Genomic DNA, 17325 nt, shown 5'->3' on the forward strand with positions numbered 1-17325 from the left:
GTGTAAGCATAACTCTGCTCTGTTTATTCCCAGAGTGTTAACCCAGGTCTGGAACCAGCTGTGAGCAATGGGCATCTGATAGCAGATAGGTGCAACGAGGGCTTCCACCTCAGCAAGAGAAGGTGATGTTGACTGAAGAGCCCCCTGAGAGAGGCCAAGGCAGTACACACACAGCAGCTCTTGCCATGAAGACCTCATCCAAAGAAGTCACATATGAGGAGACAGAAAAGGGCAATAACAACTTAAATAACCAGCCACAGTCACTTGAGGTGTAAGGTAAAGAGTGCACAAAAGGCACTGAAAACCCATGGGTGGATAATGGTTACATCTGGTAGGTGTTTTGCTGGAAAACAACACCTGGCATACTACAGTACAGCAAGAGGCAATCTAGTTTTAGAAGGCACCATTCAACACTATAATCAACTTTGTGCACTAGAGCCACAGAAAAATAAGCTGTAAGGAAAAATGACTGCCTGGCAATGTCTTATCAAATTGAAAGAGAGCATCTATCAGTCTGATTGTTGTGTGCTTTGTTTTACTAGGGGAAAAAAAAAAGAAAAAAGAAAAAAAGGAAGATTCTGCCTCAAGCATGAACTAAGTGGACACGTTACTTCAGCTGGTCCCTTCGAGTTGCTCATGTATGCAGTCTTAGCCAGGACTTTGGAGGGAACTCAGGTGAGCTTGCAGAGAGGGAGCTGGTCACCTTGCACGTCTTTCTTTGCTGGAGAGCAGGAACACACTTACCAACAACACGTCAGGCTGACTGGTCTATGGTAATTCTCGTATCACCAAAACATGCTGACAACTTCAAACCTTCATTTACATCACATATAGTTCTGAACAAGAATGAAGTTATTAAAAATTCCTATTAACAAGAAAGTTTACAGGAGGACCAAGGGACCTCTGTAAAAGCAAGGGAAAATCAATTGATTAACTGAAAAAAGGATGGTGAAGTAGCTGGAAAGTGAAATTATGGTGTTTGGAATATGCTTTCCATTGAAAATGCAATGCAAAATTTCTTTATCAAAGGGCACTCATCGTGGGAACTCAGACTGAGGACTCAACAGAGACTGAAGCCTCTCAGGAATCTATGAAAAGGAGTTAAATTCAAGAACAGTAAAGCCACAGGAGTAAGAGTTCTGAGGGTTCTGAAAAAAAAAAAAAAAGGTAAAATAAAAGGGATAATAGGAAATAAAGTCACATTTCTTTGCTCTGGTGAGATAAGATACACATGAGGACTATAATGCTAACTTCTTTACAGAAATGACATGTAAAATAAGCTATGGATATTAGCATATTACACTAATATCACTGAATGCATATTGCAGAATTATCTCTGTCCACCACAGACAACTCCACATATAGTTATTGTTTTTTTTTTTTTCCCTGTAAGATCCGAAGGTCATTCATATTTGTTTCCTTCTCAGAAAAATGTGAAAAATAAAATGCAAAAGTAGGTCATTACTTAACTGCAATATTGACAGATGGATTTTCCAAGTGTGATTTCTAAATCTGAGTATATTTGAATGTGTGAGTTTGGCTAAAATGCATGCAGTAATATCTGTGTTTAACTGTATGTCCTTGTAATGTATATCACATATGAAGAAAATGAAGAGTTGATTTGTAAATCATTGAAAAATTATGTCTTTTTTTTTCATACAAAGAGATTTTGAATATATGAGTGTCCAGAAAATAAGCCACAAAATAAATAAGTAGAATCACAGAATCACAGAATCACAGAATCATCTAGGTTGGAAGAGACCTCCAAGATCATCTAGTCCAACCTCTGCCCTAACACTTACAAGACCTCCACTAAACCATATCACTAAGGGCTACATCTAAACGTCTTTTAAAGACCTCCAGGGATGGCGACTCAACCACCTCCCTGGGCAGCCCATTCCAATGCCTAACAACCCTTTCAGTAAAGAAGTTCTTCCTAATATCCAACCTAAACCTCCCCTGGCGCAACTTTAGCCCATTCCCCCTTGTCCTGTCACCAGTAAATAAAGTAAAATAAAATAAAATAAAATAAAATAAAATAAAATAAAATAAAATAAAAACCTTCATAGTGAGGTTAATAGTTAATTTGATCAACTTGTGAAGCATTTGCAGAGTTGGACTGATTTTCCCTGAATTTACAATTTACCATGAAAGATACTTGTAAAAGATTGTGCTCTCACGAATGGAGACAGGGATAAAGCTCCACTGATCACTTGCCTGGGTGGAATAATTTGGGAAAGAAAATACAAAACTGGCCTGAACAGGGGCTAACCTACAAAAATATTTGTGATTCCGTGATTCTGTGAAAATCTTCTAGAGAGTTTATGGAGTAACGAGGATGACAGCAGCATCGGGGCTCAGTTTCCACCGGTACTTTCAAGAAGCCCAGAGCTGGTTGTGCTGCAGTCTCCTCAGCTCCCGGAGGGGAGGCACGAGCCCTGGGTCCCCCCTGGCTGCCCACACAGGACACGTCCTGGTGCTGTTCTGTAGTTGTTGCCCTGATGGTACAGACTGTGCTTACTCCTGTTCAGTAAGTTCATCACAACGCAAGAGTTCATGTGACACCTGTGCTCTTGTTATTAGTGCCAACTGTTAATGAAATACAGAGAAGACATACCTCCGTTTTGCTGTTGGTGCTTGTGATCCCATACGAGCCTCAGAAACCACTTTTGTTCCATTGGTCTTCCACGCTTAAGCATAATTAACTTTTACAGTTGTCAATATTAATGTTTTCTTGTCCTCTCTGGCCTTCGCCCTCCTCCACAGACATTATCTGGGGTTTGCCATGACAGCCAAATATATTAGTTACATGGTTTATTCTGCCTTCTTGATTAAAATCTGTTGATTGAAAATCTTTACCCTGATAGAGTCAGAAAATGTGGTTGTTCTCTCCCTCCCCTACGGGAGCAAGGAAATTTACTAAATGCACTGTCAGAAACAACAGCTTTCCATGGCTTGTGTGACAGCTGAAAGCCAGCCAGCTCCTGGGGCTTGGCCACGGCTGAGCTCTGCGTGGCTGCTCCTGCCAAAAACGCCTCCTGGAGGTCCCAGCATCACCCCCGTGCTGATGCCCACCCTCTGCCAGTAGCTGGCTGCCCAGCAGGGCCGGGACAGCTCTTTGTGGTGACTGTTTTAACCATTTGTTCAGAAATAAATAAATAAATCAAGCAGCATTTTCTGCTGGATGGATGGAGCACCAGCAATAACGCCACATTCACTGGAATTCCAGCTGGGCTTTGTAACACCCAGATGTGTGACAGATTGTCGGAGGAGACCAAACCCTTTGTTGCCTTGGTGGAGTGGACAAATGTGTCTGGAAATGTCCAAACCAAGCTTTGTTTCGGCACTTTGGGAAGTGCTCCCTGTCCTGGATGCTGAAAACAGAGGAATAACGTGTCTAAGAAAGAGGCCAGGCTCACTCCAGGAGCAACACTCCTCACAGCCTGTAGGTACGCAACAGCTTCGCGATGTGGTCAACCACTGATGGAGGTTCATTACATCCTGCGGGCAGGCAGAGGAGAAATCTGGTCATAATGAAGCTGTTTTACTAAGATGAGAAGCTATTTTAGCCTTAGGCTTCTACTTGGCTTCTTTTCAGTTCATACAAAAAAATAAATCCCATCGCTATTAAGTATTTAAAATCAAATGTGGAAAGGAAAACGTTTTTGCTCATTGTTATTTTCAGGTTTATCTTTTCCTCCACAAGAGTTTGGAAACTAATACTGTTTAAATGTTATTCTTGGAATGAAAATTCATCCTTTAAAATGAAGCCCCGGTCAGCATCTATTATTCTGCGAGTCAGACAGCAGCTTCGTGAAGATTCATCCTGGACTAGTGCATGGAAACAGTGCAAGACTGGTGTGGAGGTTTCCAACTGAAATGCTGAATTTTCTCATTTATTATCTGTCGTGGTGGTGTTTTTCTTTTTCTTTTTTCTTTTTTTTTTTTCTTTTTTTCTACTGTTATTACTACTGATTGCAAAGATTTTTAATGCCTTCTTTGCAATCAGCACTCTTTCCTCCTTATTTATTTATTAATGCCCCAACCCGTATTTGTGATCTCAAAATTGCTCCCATGGTGACAAATGGGCAATGTCACAAAGAAGCTGATTGTAACATCACTGCATGGACAGGGCAGGAACTCAGGCTGAGCTAAATGGAAGAGCTTCTGTTTACCCACAAATATCCTGATACACAGTAATGAAGGCAAAGGAAATGTAGGCAATTCAAGAGGTGTCTTGAATAATGAATTATTTTTAATCTTCCAAATGTGGCAATGATTTCTTTTCATGTGGAGGAAAAGGTGCTATGCAACGTGAGCTGTAATTCTGATGCAAAAATATTACTGAGAGGCAGAAAGATGCGAGGATTTCCATCTAGACTTGTATCCTGTGTCTTATTTGTGGGTACAAGACCCAAGGCCATTATCTTCTGGGCTGATGAAGCTTCAGGAGGATGGAGCTTCAGAGAACACACAGCGGGCATGTATGGGCAGATGCAACCTAAGGGCAAAGTTAGGGCAATCGGCCCCTCTGCCTTGTACTCAGAATTCCACAGCATCAAAATACAATTAAATTCTCTCTGCATTACCCCTCTGGAGCCCTCTAAACACAGAAGGAGTACAGCCCTCTCAAGCAGGGTGAGGCTCCCCAGTGGTGGACCTCCCTGCGTCGCAGTTACAGGTTCTTCTGCATCACAGAAATGGAAACTGCAAGGTGAGCTGGAGCTAATTAAAAGACATTGATTTGCTCTAAAAATCCTATGGATGAAAATTGTAAAATTGTAAATGAAAATTGATTTTTTTTTTATTTGTCACAGAATAAGCAGTAAAAGAAGAGGATTTTTAAATAGCTTTATGAGTGCGTAGGCTAAGGAACTGTTAAAAAAAAAAGAAACAAAGAAAGATCTTTCTGTTCAGGACTGCAGGAAAACACAAACTGTAGCACATGAACATTTTTTAGATCCAGCACTTCTTTGGCACTGTAGCTATCCTGATCCCCAGCTTTCAAAACCCACTTCTCGCAAATATGCACCATGTCAAAGCAGCCAGTAGGCACATCTTTGTATTTCTCTAAAATATCTGAAATCAGTATATTTCAATATATCAATGCCTGACTACTACAAGCTGCTTTTGCAATAACTTCTTTTCTCCTTTTCAATTTCCTAGGAGGATTTACTCTCAGCTGCAGGGTGCTGAACCTGAGCATTTCCTTCCCATTTAAAGATGAAGGATCAAATCCTTAGTTATCAAATCCTTAGTATGAATGTTCAGGCTTATTCAGGGATTCACTCCATTTCCGCCAAGCTACAAAAGGGCTGTTACCAACACACCTCCATGGCAAAGGGTGGTATTCTGCAGGGAGTTTGCACAAAGAAGTGTGACTCAGTGGACACAGAAAAATGAGCTTGCAAGGGCCAAGGCAAATCCTGCAGCTGGCACTTTTAAAATATGAACCAACAAAGGCAAGCCTCACGGGTTTGCCTGAAGAATTGAACGATGTTAGTTCATTGCTACTGAGGGAGGAAGGAAGATGAGTTACTCTTAGTAGAAAAAATAACTTAGAGCATTCTGCGTAGAGAAATCACTTGTAGATGTTTTTTTGTGTTGTTTTTAAGTGTCCTCTCATTTTGAGTCCCTCCTCCCCCATTAATGTCATATTCCATCAATTGAGTTTTGAGCTCTGTATCCCTGAGAAATCAGCAGCTATTGATCAGCAACATGATGACTGCCGGCACCCTACCTTGCAGTTTGCACCTTCTCCCAGCTGTGTTTAACCAGCTGATGTCCCGTGCTAGGCAGCATGCTTCTGACGCTGCTCCACGAAAGCTGGCAAAGAAAAGCTGGCATGCTGGGAGAGCCTGGGAGATGCTGGGAGAGCCTAGGAGATGCTGGGAGAGCCTGGGAGCTTTCAAGGTGGATGCAGTGCCAGAGCAACAGCAATGGAGGAGCACAGCACAGGGACACAGTTATATGCCCAGTCATCAGCATCAAAACCTTGTGATCTGTTAAGTGCCTAATCACCTTATGCAGCATTCCTGAATCACTGGTTATAATCAGACAGAAATTACTTTCAAAAATCTTATTTATTTCTATTCCTTCATTAATATTCAAGATTACCAGGCTCTTTTTCTGGAACTTCTCGTTGCATTGTGGAAATCCCAGCGTCCTCCTTGTGGGCCACAATTTCCCCTCAGCAGCAGCACTGATGCAAATCTTTATCAACACCCATGAAAGGAATGGCGCTTCTAAAATTTTATACTGGTACAATTTTCCTTAATATCTTCTTTTGTAGATGGTGCTTTGTGTTTATGAAGCATCGGATAAAGTGTATAAATACCAAATTCAACGAGTTCTGCATAGTGAAGTGCTGCAAACGGGAACGGAACACGATGCCTCAAATGTTCCTGTTATGCCTAAGCCTGAAGGAACCATCTGTGCAAGCATGTAGGAGCGTAATGCTATCCATTCACAGTTCACATATTGGTGGAGACAGTCAGGCTGCACTGAATTCCTCTGAAGGAATCTTGCACAGGAAATAATGGCCCAGCTTTGGAGAGCGGAGTTATCCTCATGAAAACCACACAAAATCTGCAAAATGATGGTTCTTCAGAAGCAGCCTTTCCACAAACCCCACTGTCCACAATGTGCACATCTACAACACCCCGAGGCAGCCTGTGACTCATGTTAGATGCCTTTACCCCTTCTGCCCTGCTGTCAGTCAGCTGGTGGGAAATTTAATAGTGGCCAATTCATTACCTTTAGGCACCGAATTTCCCTCTGAAGCTCTGTTCCCCTCGTGAGTCACACCTCTCAGACTGCTGGGACTGCCTCTGCTTCAGGCTCCTTCCCTCTCCCCAGGCCCTAGAGCAAATATTGATCTTTCCTATCCTATTAACCTAGGCTGCCGATATTATTATGCATGGTTTACATTACGTTTATGCTTTGGAACAGAAGAGGAAAAGCTCTTGCTAAGTTTTTACCCACTGCAGATGTCCCTAGCCCACCCAGCATGGGGCAGAGGGCTGGTTCTGTCTAAAATAGCAAAGGCGTATCTTAAGAATAAGACTCCTTATTCATCCAGGATATTGCCAGAGATCTTTTGTCTCTTGTAAAAGAACCCATCATACGTGATCTCCTCTTTAGTTCAATTTGTAGTTCAGCTTGACTTTTCCACTCTTACCGTGTGCCAGTTCCCAAGGACAAGTCATGCATTCGGTCTCAGTACCTCCCACGCTGAGGATCAGCCCTGCCCTCCCTCTGTGCTGCAGTAATTGCTGCCTCCCCAAAGTTTCTCCATCACATTAATTTCTCTCAGGAGAATGCCAGCATTTTTTTTTCAGCAATTTTATTTCCTCAGTAATTTTCAGTTCATCAGCCCACTGTTGTGCCTTGACCTAGCAGAAAGCCCTCATTAGTCTGTCTTGCTCCCCTTTTCTCCCTCGTCTTGGGACAAGATGGCTGGCGTTGTCTTTGTAAACAACAGGCTTGGAATGTTAATTTCCATAGAAGGAGACAGTTAAATATTCATTTTGCAATTACTGTAACTGTGTCTTTCTCTAAGATCAGCATGTTGAAATAAAATTTGTTTTGCCATGTGTAATTACTCGACACCTGAAGAGCAGCTGGTGAGGTACTGTCTTGCCAGCATCACTCTTCAGGTTTGGAAGGGAGCATCATGTTTAAATTCACGGTGAGGCACTTCTGTGCCTTTTAAATGGGTAGTTGTTACAATATTTCTGCCGCAAGGGTAGTCTCAGACACAGCTCAAGTGTCAATATGGTCTTTATGGTCTATCTTTTATAGTCTATCTCTGAATTATTCTTCCTTCATTGAAGATATCAGCATGCTTCAATCTATTGCCTTATAACTATGCTGCAACTTCTTTGTGGTGTAAGAAGTGTAGAAATAGCAACTTGTTTCATGGTAAAGTAGATAAATAAATAGATCTGAAATAAACATAGTTGCCGAACTCTGACATGGCTTTAGAAGAAACTTCTTCATCCCATTTGCCTGTTCTCTCAGTAAGGCATTAGACAACACCAATCAGAATTACATCACAAGGCACAGAGCTGGAGAGCAAACACGTGGGCTAAAGAGAACCTCATGAGCTAAAAATGTTTGTAAATTAGCACTGCCTTTCTGCAAAGGCTTAAAAATGAGAAAGTTCATCTTTAAGTGGCTTTCCGTTTTCTCTTGGCACATCCTTCATTCCTTTCTCGAGATTTCTTGCAATAATATCCTGAAATGAGGGTAGCCAATTTACATAAGTAAACCTATGGAAAGTTATCAAGATCTGTTTTTTATTTTCATTCATACACGATGTCCTCACAGACTCTTCAGCTGTTACCCAGTAGGAACATACCCATTCACACACCATTATGGGAACTGCATTACCACCAAAGCAAATCTGAAGCTTGCAGATGATGACAGGAGGCTGGCCCTGATTCCGTCACAGCCGACCTTGTTATTTCCTCACTTCACCATGTTCCAAACTGTTCTCCATGACATTTCTCGTCCATGTTTATTTGGGCTTTGGCAGGTAACAAACTGGAAGTCAAACAAAATCACAAAATCAGTAACAGCTGAAACCGTGACCAGGACTGTATGAATCCATCTGCTGGAAACTTTGAGGCCACCAAATACTGTGATTACTTGGAGGAGGCCTTCTTTCCACATCTATGCTGCACCTGGGTTCTTTTCTTCAAATTAGTTATTAAAATAATGCTTCAGAGGATTAACTGGCTTTTGTACCCATCCGTTTAAGGCAGCTGGTGCTGGTTCTTAGCATACAATATGCAACTGAGCCAAATCCTATATTGTCCAGGCTTTGTTTTCTGTGTGGTTTCTGAATCCCTTAACTTTGCCTCTGACTGTAGGAAATAATTGACCAGCTGTTCTTCCATCAAATGAAACAATATAGGTTACAGCAAAAACAACAAAACTATTTTGGGTATAAAAGATGGCAGTTAGCACAAAGAAATCATTAAACACTCACTTTCCATTATGGCATGCATCCCTGTGTTTGTACCAGATTATTCAGTGTTTATGGTAATAGTATTATTGGTTCTAGATGTTCTTTTACACTCACAGAGATTATAAACCAAAAACTGTTGGAGAAACAGGTTAGAAAAAGGAGAACAATAAATTCAGGATTCAGCCGCTATGTTGTAACCATCTGGGTTTTGTCTTCCACGTACACCTTGGGGATGAGTCTGGGACCTGAGTCAGCGAAAGAAGGCACCATCCGATGGCCAAGTCATGACCACTGACAGAGGGGTGTCTGTCATCCAATATGACTATCTTTTGTTCACCCTTTTAATTTTAATTTTTATTTTTTCTAAAATATTAGATTTTATAGAAATGGGCAAACCAAACCTTTGAATTGCTTATTAATACTTTTACATAAAACAGCTTTAAGACTCAGCACAGCTTTGGCTTGTGTTTGGGGGTTTTTGGAGAGTGCTGCTTGTCTGTAAAAAGCAAATTTGACACCCAGATTTCAGTGCTGGGCAGCAGAACAATGGCAGGAGGCTAGGAAAGGCCTCCTGGTCCCTACAATTTATTCTTAAAAAACAGGAGAGAATTAGAGATCAAAGGAAAGCAAACACAGCTCTGTCTAATCTTGATGCTTTTGTAAATTTTTCAGCTTCTGCCAAGCCCCCTTAGGACTCTCATTTGCTGTGGGAGTGAGAAACCTAAATAAATCTCTGAGCGTTTAATCTTCCTGTTCTATGGCAATGATTGTGTTCATCTCCACCACTTTCCCCCAAACTCTTTTGCTGCCTAAGCTGTAAAGGGTTCAGGGTGAGAATTCTTCTCACAGTGGGTAAGGTCTGCACTGATCATAAGTCTCTCTGAAACAACTGGAAGAGTGGACAGTGCTTTTGTGTGATTTACCTTGTCCTAAGGCGCATGCTTAAGATAGATGGAAAATGATTTTTTCTCTAGAAGTATCTTTCTTGTTCTGGTGAGTGTGGTTAGAAACTAGTTGTAAACTACATGCCTTAAATAAAGCCCAGTGGTATGAACCCACTATTTGCTTTCAAAAAAGTCAGCATACATGCATACCTAGAGCCTGGCCTTCCCAGAGCTGCGGAGGGATGCCGGCCTCACCTCCCTTTGAGGAAATAGGATGCAGGTGCAGAGGGCTTTAGTTAAAATCGGGACACAGTGTGCAGATGCACAGTGCCACCTGCACCACATGAAGCCTGTGTAGGTGAGCACAAACTCGTCAGAGCAACAAAAGGGAGGTGAACGTGTTGTCCTTTCTGATAGCCCGCATTTTGTCCAGGATCTGTCCCCACCAGCAACCTCCTCATGTACGTGGGGTTGGGAAAGTCAGAGAAACCCCTGCAAACTTAGAGGGTGAAATGATTTCATAACAGCAACTAGGGCTCTGTACGGGGTACCCAACGGGGCTGCTGCGCGGTGTTGAAAGGCACAATGGAGAGCATGTAGTGCAAAGCAGGGAAACAAATGTATGACAAGATCCTGTGGATTCGTTTGTTTTGCTCCAGGCAGCAATCTGAACCAGACCCTCCAGCATCCTAGGCATCTGGGCATCTCTCTGCCGGGCAGCCTCGGTGAGCTTGGCGTTTCCATACTGCACCTGACGGACAGCCCCGTGACCGTGCTGCGGGGAGCCGGCCGCAGCAGCCACGGCAGCACGAGTGGCTCTGCGGTCAGCCAGCCCATGTCCTGCTGCATGGCCACTGCTGGCTGGAAGGAATTCGCATCACGCTGAGCAATTAGCACTCTCACCAGCTGACAGGGCACAGCCCTGCCAGGGGCTCAGCACCAGCAAGGCGCCCGCCCCAGCCCCTGCTGCCCCTTCCCGTGCCAGCGTGCCCCGTGCAGTGCTGGCACAGAGACAGGACCACGTGTCACTCTGTACTGACTTCACATTAACGGTCTAGCCCAAAGACACACACCTATCAGTTATGTATTACATGAGACATATAGCACAGCATTCCTGCAGGGTCTCCACACACCACAGGCCCAGTACAGCTGTATTTATAGCAAAAAGGTTGTTCCTGCACCGAAGTGCTTTCAAGCTCAATAGTTATGACAGAAGCTGAGAGAAAAGAAGAATTATTACACCCATTTTCCCCTTTTAGAATTGACGTCTAAATAGACTAAATAATATGCCAGGCAGTCAGCAACAAAGCGCAAATCCTTCTGTCATTTACAGACCCGAAATGGGAGGTTGCCAGCATCCTCCTTTGAAACTAGTCCATTTGCAGAGTATGATTTGCTGTTTATTCCATGCACACTTTTTTGCCCAATATTTCTTTCTCTGCAACGTTGGAAAGCAGACCTCAGAAAGTGCCCCATCAGCACTTGGATAATGAAGGTCATGTCTTTTGCTGACTCCTGTTAGAAGGGTCCCTGGGTGCCATTTCAGTTACCGGCAGTTCAGTGAGCAGGCACGCTTTCCTTTTTCCCTTCTTATTTGGTTTCTCTTTTTTTTTTTTTTTCCTGTTTTGCAGTGTTTCATAGTCCAAAGCACCTGATTAATTCAGTACCCTCTGCATAGCTCTCAGGCAGCTGTATGATTAGCCTCCAAATGCATTTTAAGCCGATATGTGCTGAACTGCTGTGGTCTTCCATAAATCCGTTCATGACTGTGAGAAGCAAGCATCCACATAATAAGTACGGACTCCATTAATCCTATGATCTCACAATGCCCCAACAATTCTTTCAGGAAAAAAAAGGTCACACCTTTACACCTTGGAGTTTCAATAATCAAATTATTTCTGCCTTCTCCACCCTTACCTTTGTGCAGAGGCACGAGTTGGTTTATCCTCATGTCACAGCCCCACTCCTGTCATCATGTATCAGGCAAATAGATTTCAGGCAGTCAAGATACGCGGGTGTTTGATCTACTAAACATGGTAAAACACGAGTAGTGGCCCATCAGCAGATGTTTTATGAAAGGAGATGGTTCTTCGTGTCAGAGTGGCCACCTAAACCAGGCAGAAAAGGGAACCGAGGAAGAAGAGTGCAGCCATGCTGTTGTGCTCAGTAAAGACCCAAATTAATGAGAGGACACAAAGGAAGGCAGTTAATATAGGCAACCTGCTCCCCTATCACTTCCGAAACACTTCCGTGGGAGCACTGAAATCTGCCAGCTGGACCCCTCCGGATGGCTTTGGGCACCGTAGCGTAGCGCTCAGTTACAGCTCTCAGCCAGACCACCGGCCACACCTGCAGCTGAGTGCAGCACAGCGATGTGGAGCACTCGTGTTTATAGGACAAAAGAAAAGCACATGATAAAGAACATACTCTCAGAAGTCCTGAAAAGCAATGCACCTTATATCCCATAAAGGCTGCAAAAACCCTTCAGAGAGCTGATGACTTAGCTGAAACCTGGTTTTGGACTGCGGCATCTCCCACGAGAGAGGTGTTTGCTGAGAGACCATTAGGAAAGACAGGAGAAGAACACAGCTTACAACAAAGCTTTCAAATGAGGATGAATGTGTTTATCAGTGGTCAGTGATGAACCTTTGATGTGCCTTGGAGGAGCAGAGATCTCATGCATAAAACATAATCGCCGCGCCGGGCCCTGATCTAGATTCTTCATTAATATGATGCATTTTGCATTTGCATCAAGGCATGACAAACCTGCTACTGCTTATTCCAAAACAGAAAAATTATCTTGCATCTAGTTTCCACGACTACTTTGCTCACAGCCTCCCTCATACCAAAACCATTTGATTAGAGTAAATAAAGTGATTCAAGAGAGATATAAAGTATTCATAAAGTGCACATAGAGAAACGAGGAGTGAAGATATGACAGATTTCAAATCTGGGAGAGGTACAGTTTTAGATTTTAAAAAGGCTTATATATTATTTGCAACATGTTAGTACTGCTAGACCCAAGTCACATTTGCTTTGTGCTGGGTTCTGTACCTACACAAGTGAAGGCAGAGATGACCTGAGAAGCTTATATTATAAACAGGTTAAAAATGCAAATAAAAAACAAAACAAAATGAAAGTGAACCCTGGTAAGGCTCCAGAATTCAGCTGCAGACTGAAACTCTATCCTCCAGAAATAGAGTCTTTCCATGATCTGAGGGTTCCTTGGTTTTGAGCCTATCTGATTGTCTTTCTTGATCTTTTCTGGAGACCTGGATATTATGCTGGTTAAATATTAATCCAAAACAGCACTCTGCCAACTAGCCAGCACAGATTATGTCTAATCATCAGTCTTATATTTTGGTTTTCCTTCAGACATTTTAATGAAAACAGCTCTGAGTTCTGGAGTTGTATTTACAAGCTGGCCAGGCAGTGGCTCATGTTTGGGATGAGCTGTCGTTCAGTTTGGCTTTGCTGTCTTCCAGCTTTCACTCTCCTCTCACGGATAGTTTCTTGTCCCTAAAGAATGCTTTATCAGCCCTCCAGCTGGGACCTTGGGACAGAAAAAGAGATCAGCCCCTCTTCAGTGATTCCTCGTAGGACTTTCACTCGAACCTTCCATGGGAACCAATGCTCTCAAGTGTTTGATCCGAGAGCTGCCTCTGAAGAGCTCAAAGTGCACATCTGCAGATGCTGCAGGTTATCTTCAGTATCCTTGAAGGGCAAATAGTGTGCACACATCCCATGTCTGTAGTGGCTTTCCAGCTCCCTTCCAGAGGAAAGTTGAATTTGCCCTTTTGATCTTTCTCATGCAACTACATCTAACTTGGCCATGGTCTCATGCCATGTGTTTGAGTGTCCTGTGTTGATGCTCCTGCAATTTAGGAAAGCTGAGGCAATAGGCTGAATGAACAAAATTTGCCTACTGGAACTGCCAAGGGCATTCTTTGAATCTCATCTTGTTATCCATAATAATCTTCCCAGGGTTGATGGCATTTATGGAAATTGTGTTTTGGTTTTTGTTTTGTTTTAATTGGGAAGTGTATTTCACAACTATGGACAGTGGGACAGATTACTGGATTCCTGTAGATTTATAAGGGAAGGAGAGAGATGGAAACATGGTAGGTGGAATTATAACAGATGCAGGAAGAAGACTGAGGACATACATGTTACTCTGTTATTCATTTGCTTTTTATGAGTATTTTATCACTTCTTTCCATGCATAGTGAGTGAACAGGTGTTAGAAGTAGGAAAGCACGCTGAGATGCTGCAACGGATGAGGAAGAAGCAAGAAACAAGCACATCCATCAAGAAATTAAAACTGTTTACAATGGAAAAAGTAAAATCCTGTCATTGTCTTTGTCTTGTCTAAGTGGCAGGGCATTCCCCTCTTGTGGATATGTAGTTCTTTGTAGTCTAGCTCAGCAATCAGAATAAGAGAGATTTTTGGACATCTTCAGATGTTCTACAAGTAGGTTCCCTCCTGCTTTAATAAAAATAATCTATTTTGTCCTAGATAATGCTACTCTGATTTAAGTGGATGTCAAGCAAAAGAAGCTCTCCAAAAAAAATTACAGCAGAGATGTCTCTTTAATTTAAAATCTCTTATAAGGGAATTGAATCAAGTGAAAGAAAAAATGATCCTGAATTTCCCTGTTTCTTAGAGAAAGTTGTCAGTCTTACTAAGACATATCTTTTAGCTCTTCAGAAGAGGTCTGTGTCCTTTACAATAAAGTGGTATTTTTAAGTAGTCAACACTTCTGTTTACCTTGGGATATTCCCCTAAAACTACTGTTTTAGTAGTTTAAAATATACCACCAGAATCTAATATTTATCTAAACAATATTTACAACATAATGATTTCTTTGTGCTTGGGAGAATTACTCTTGATTTACTCTGATTGATTCTGATCCTGCTTTACATCTCATAACGTTAGAAATTGGTCTTTATTATTGGTAATTCTCCTGACAGTGTTGAGTTGATTCTTATTGCTGTTAACAGCCCAAAGTGTAACATGTTAATGGTCCATGGCTTTGCCTTAGGAAGGCCGACTAACGAACCGGTTGTTTATGGCTGGTAATGATTGATTTGTCAGTGATTATATTGCTTAATTCAACAGCAGCATGAATCAAAGATGACACTTCTTTCTTTTTAGGCTGTCACTTAGCCTTTAGTGCTCTTCACAGTAATGGCTGTTGAAGGGTGTTTATTGTGATGGCCTCTCTCCACGTTCCCTTCCTACAGCACTGCCATAAACTATTTTTTAGTGCATGTGGCTATGGAAATAAACAGCTGATGATTGAATTGCACAGAGAAGGAGAAGGCCCCAGATATTAACCTTGCCATGATAGCCAGCTTGTATGTGGTGTTACTCTTTCCTGGCGCTCAGCCACAGGGTCGGGTTCAACATGATGCCATATGTCAGCTGAGCCAGAAGAGCTGTCCACATGTGTGCATTTAGCCTGCAACAAACACACTAATTCAACCTCTATCGGGATGCAGTGAAGTAAGTTGAAACAAGCCAAATTACTCAATGGTGAAAGGCGCACCCATGAGCAGCTCCTGAGGCTCAGCTGATGTGCGCTGATACACTTAGCCTCAATAATTCAATCAGGCTTCCTAGAAGCCTGGATGTCAAAGCTGCTTTGCACAACTTAGTGAGTTCTATGAACTTTGGCAGCAACTTTGGGACTACAAAAGAGGTAAATTATGGGTTTATACTGTTTCAGTCTCTTTAAGAATCATTTAAGTGTTCATGAAGGTGTAAAGGGACCCCTGCGTACCATCAGGTCTCAAAGCCAAAATAAGTCCTACCATAGGGAAAGTCATTCCTCCAAAATGCCCCCTCCAAAACTGCATGTTTGCCACATGCAGAGCTGCTGCAGGAGGTAGCTTGGCAGCCCCAGCTGTTTGGGATGCTGGCACGCTCCTGCCCAGCTGCTCTGCAGACCGCAGCTCCTCCCTACCACTCCATCTGCAGGTTTGGGACTGGAGGGGCAGCTGCAGCCCGTGCAGCCTTGTGCACAAGTGGTGTAGCCAGCATTGATTCTGGCAGGCTGGGGTTTCTCTTCCCACGGCGCTCTCTGCTTGCCAGGCTGTAGACCAGTAGATCTCATTCCTGTAAGACATTGAGATTTGTAAGGGCACATTTCTGTTACTTCTTCATTTCCAAGTGTCTAAACTCATGGAAAAATAAGGATGTGTGAAGAGCAATAGCCCTCCAATCTTCTTGCCCTTCCAAATCCACTTAGAAACATCTCCCCATGCACATTGTTTCTCCTACAGCTCTTGGTGACTCGTGGAGACTGTGCTGCAGGACATCTTCTGCCACTTGCTCTGGAAAGTGGGACAGTCTGGAGCATTTTGGGCTGCTGGATATGTTCTTGTGAGCCACATGGACGTGATGCACAACTTCACTTTGCTGCTTTCAAAAGGTTCTGCCTTCTGGACAGCATTACCAAAGTCTCATGACCAAATGTCATCAATTTTTCTCCACATGACTGAAGGCAAAGTGAAACAGCTTATTCACCTCTTTCATGAAAAAAATCCCATTTCTTTCCGATGTAGGCATATAAAAGGTATTGCCACCTACATCTCATCAAAATTTGAATTTTGAAATTCCTTTGCTGAGATCTACAAAAAGATTTTTTCCAGTATTGTACAAGCCCAGATACATAGTTGGAAATTCTGTTCACCAAAATAGAGACCACAATATTACCATTTCAGTTAGACAGATTCAGCGATTCTTTTCTCTGCTGTCTCTAGACATATAATTGCAAAATGATTAATAGTACGGTAAAAAAGACACATTCTTCATTCCAAGGGTAGCATAACCACTAGTACTTCAAATGCACAAAACCGACAGGAAAAATGACAGAAAATAAAAATGCATCAGCTGTTATTACTTAACAGACCAATTTAACTGAAATGTTCATGAATTAGCCTGGATAGAATTGCTTTGGAGACAGTCTGTCTGTGAAATAAACCAATTTCTATTTTTTTTTTGCCAAAAATACTGTTGTGCCTGCTACACATACTTCCCCGTTTGATGCAACATAGAATATTTGCAAGAAAAAGTTAGTTTTGGAAACAATTTTTTAGCAATGATAACATGTTGACCAGAGCTCTTTGATAAGATGACATTACTAGTGAAATCACTACTTTCTGAATAAATGTATAGCTGGAAGTGAAACATTACATTTTCCCACCTTTACTTTGTTCTTGTTTCAGCAGCACATGCCTTAGAAAACAAAGATACACATTTACAAGCCTCAGAGGCATCTGATGAATTCACACTTCTCTCCAACCTGTTTCCCAAATAAATATAACTGTAGACAACCTGAAAGCTCGGCTTATTCTTACACTTGGAGATGTGTCAGTCAGCCTCCCGAATACACCCCTTTGCTTTAAGATGAAGGAGATAGCTTACCTTTCTGTGTATATATACTTATATACAAAATACACTGG

At 42.3% G+C, this 17325-nt stretch overlaps 1 long non-coding RNA gene across 1 annotated transcript in view; it reads right to left on the minus strand.

Annotated features, from left to right (window-relative positions):
- Nucleotides 1–1147: 1147 nt before the first annotated feature.
- LOC106047764 (uncharacterized) overlaps nt 1148–17325 on the minus strand; it is a 300679-nt gene continuing 284501 nt past the window's right edge. Inside the window, exon 5 of the long non-coding RNA XR_010832097.1 lies at nt 1148–8547. This is a non-coding gene — a long non-coding RNA (uncharacterized lncRNA). The remainder of the gene's footprint in view (nt 8548–17325) is intronic.

The sequence above is a fragment of the Anser cygnoides genome, chromosome 5, assembly GCF_040182565.1.
Source record: "Anser cygnoides isolate HZ-2024a breed goose chromosome 5, Taihu_goose_T2T_genome, whole genome shotgun sequence".
Taxonomy (NCBI): Eukaryota; Metazoa; Chordata; class Aves; order Anseriformes; family Anatidae; genus Anser; species Anser cygnoides.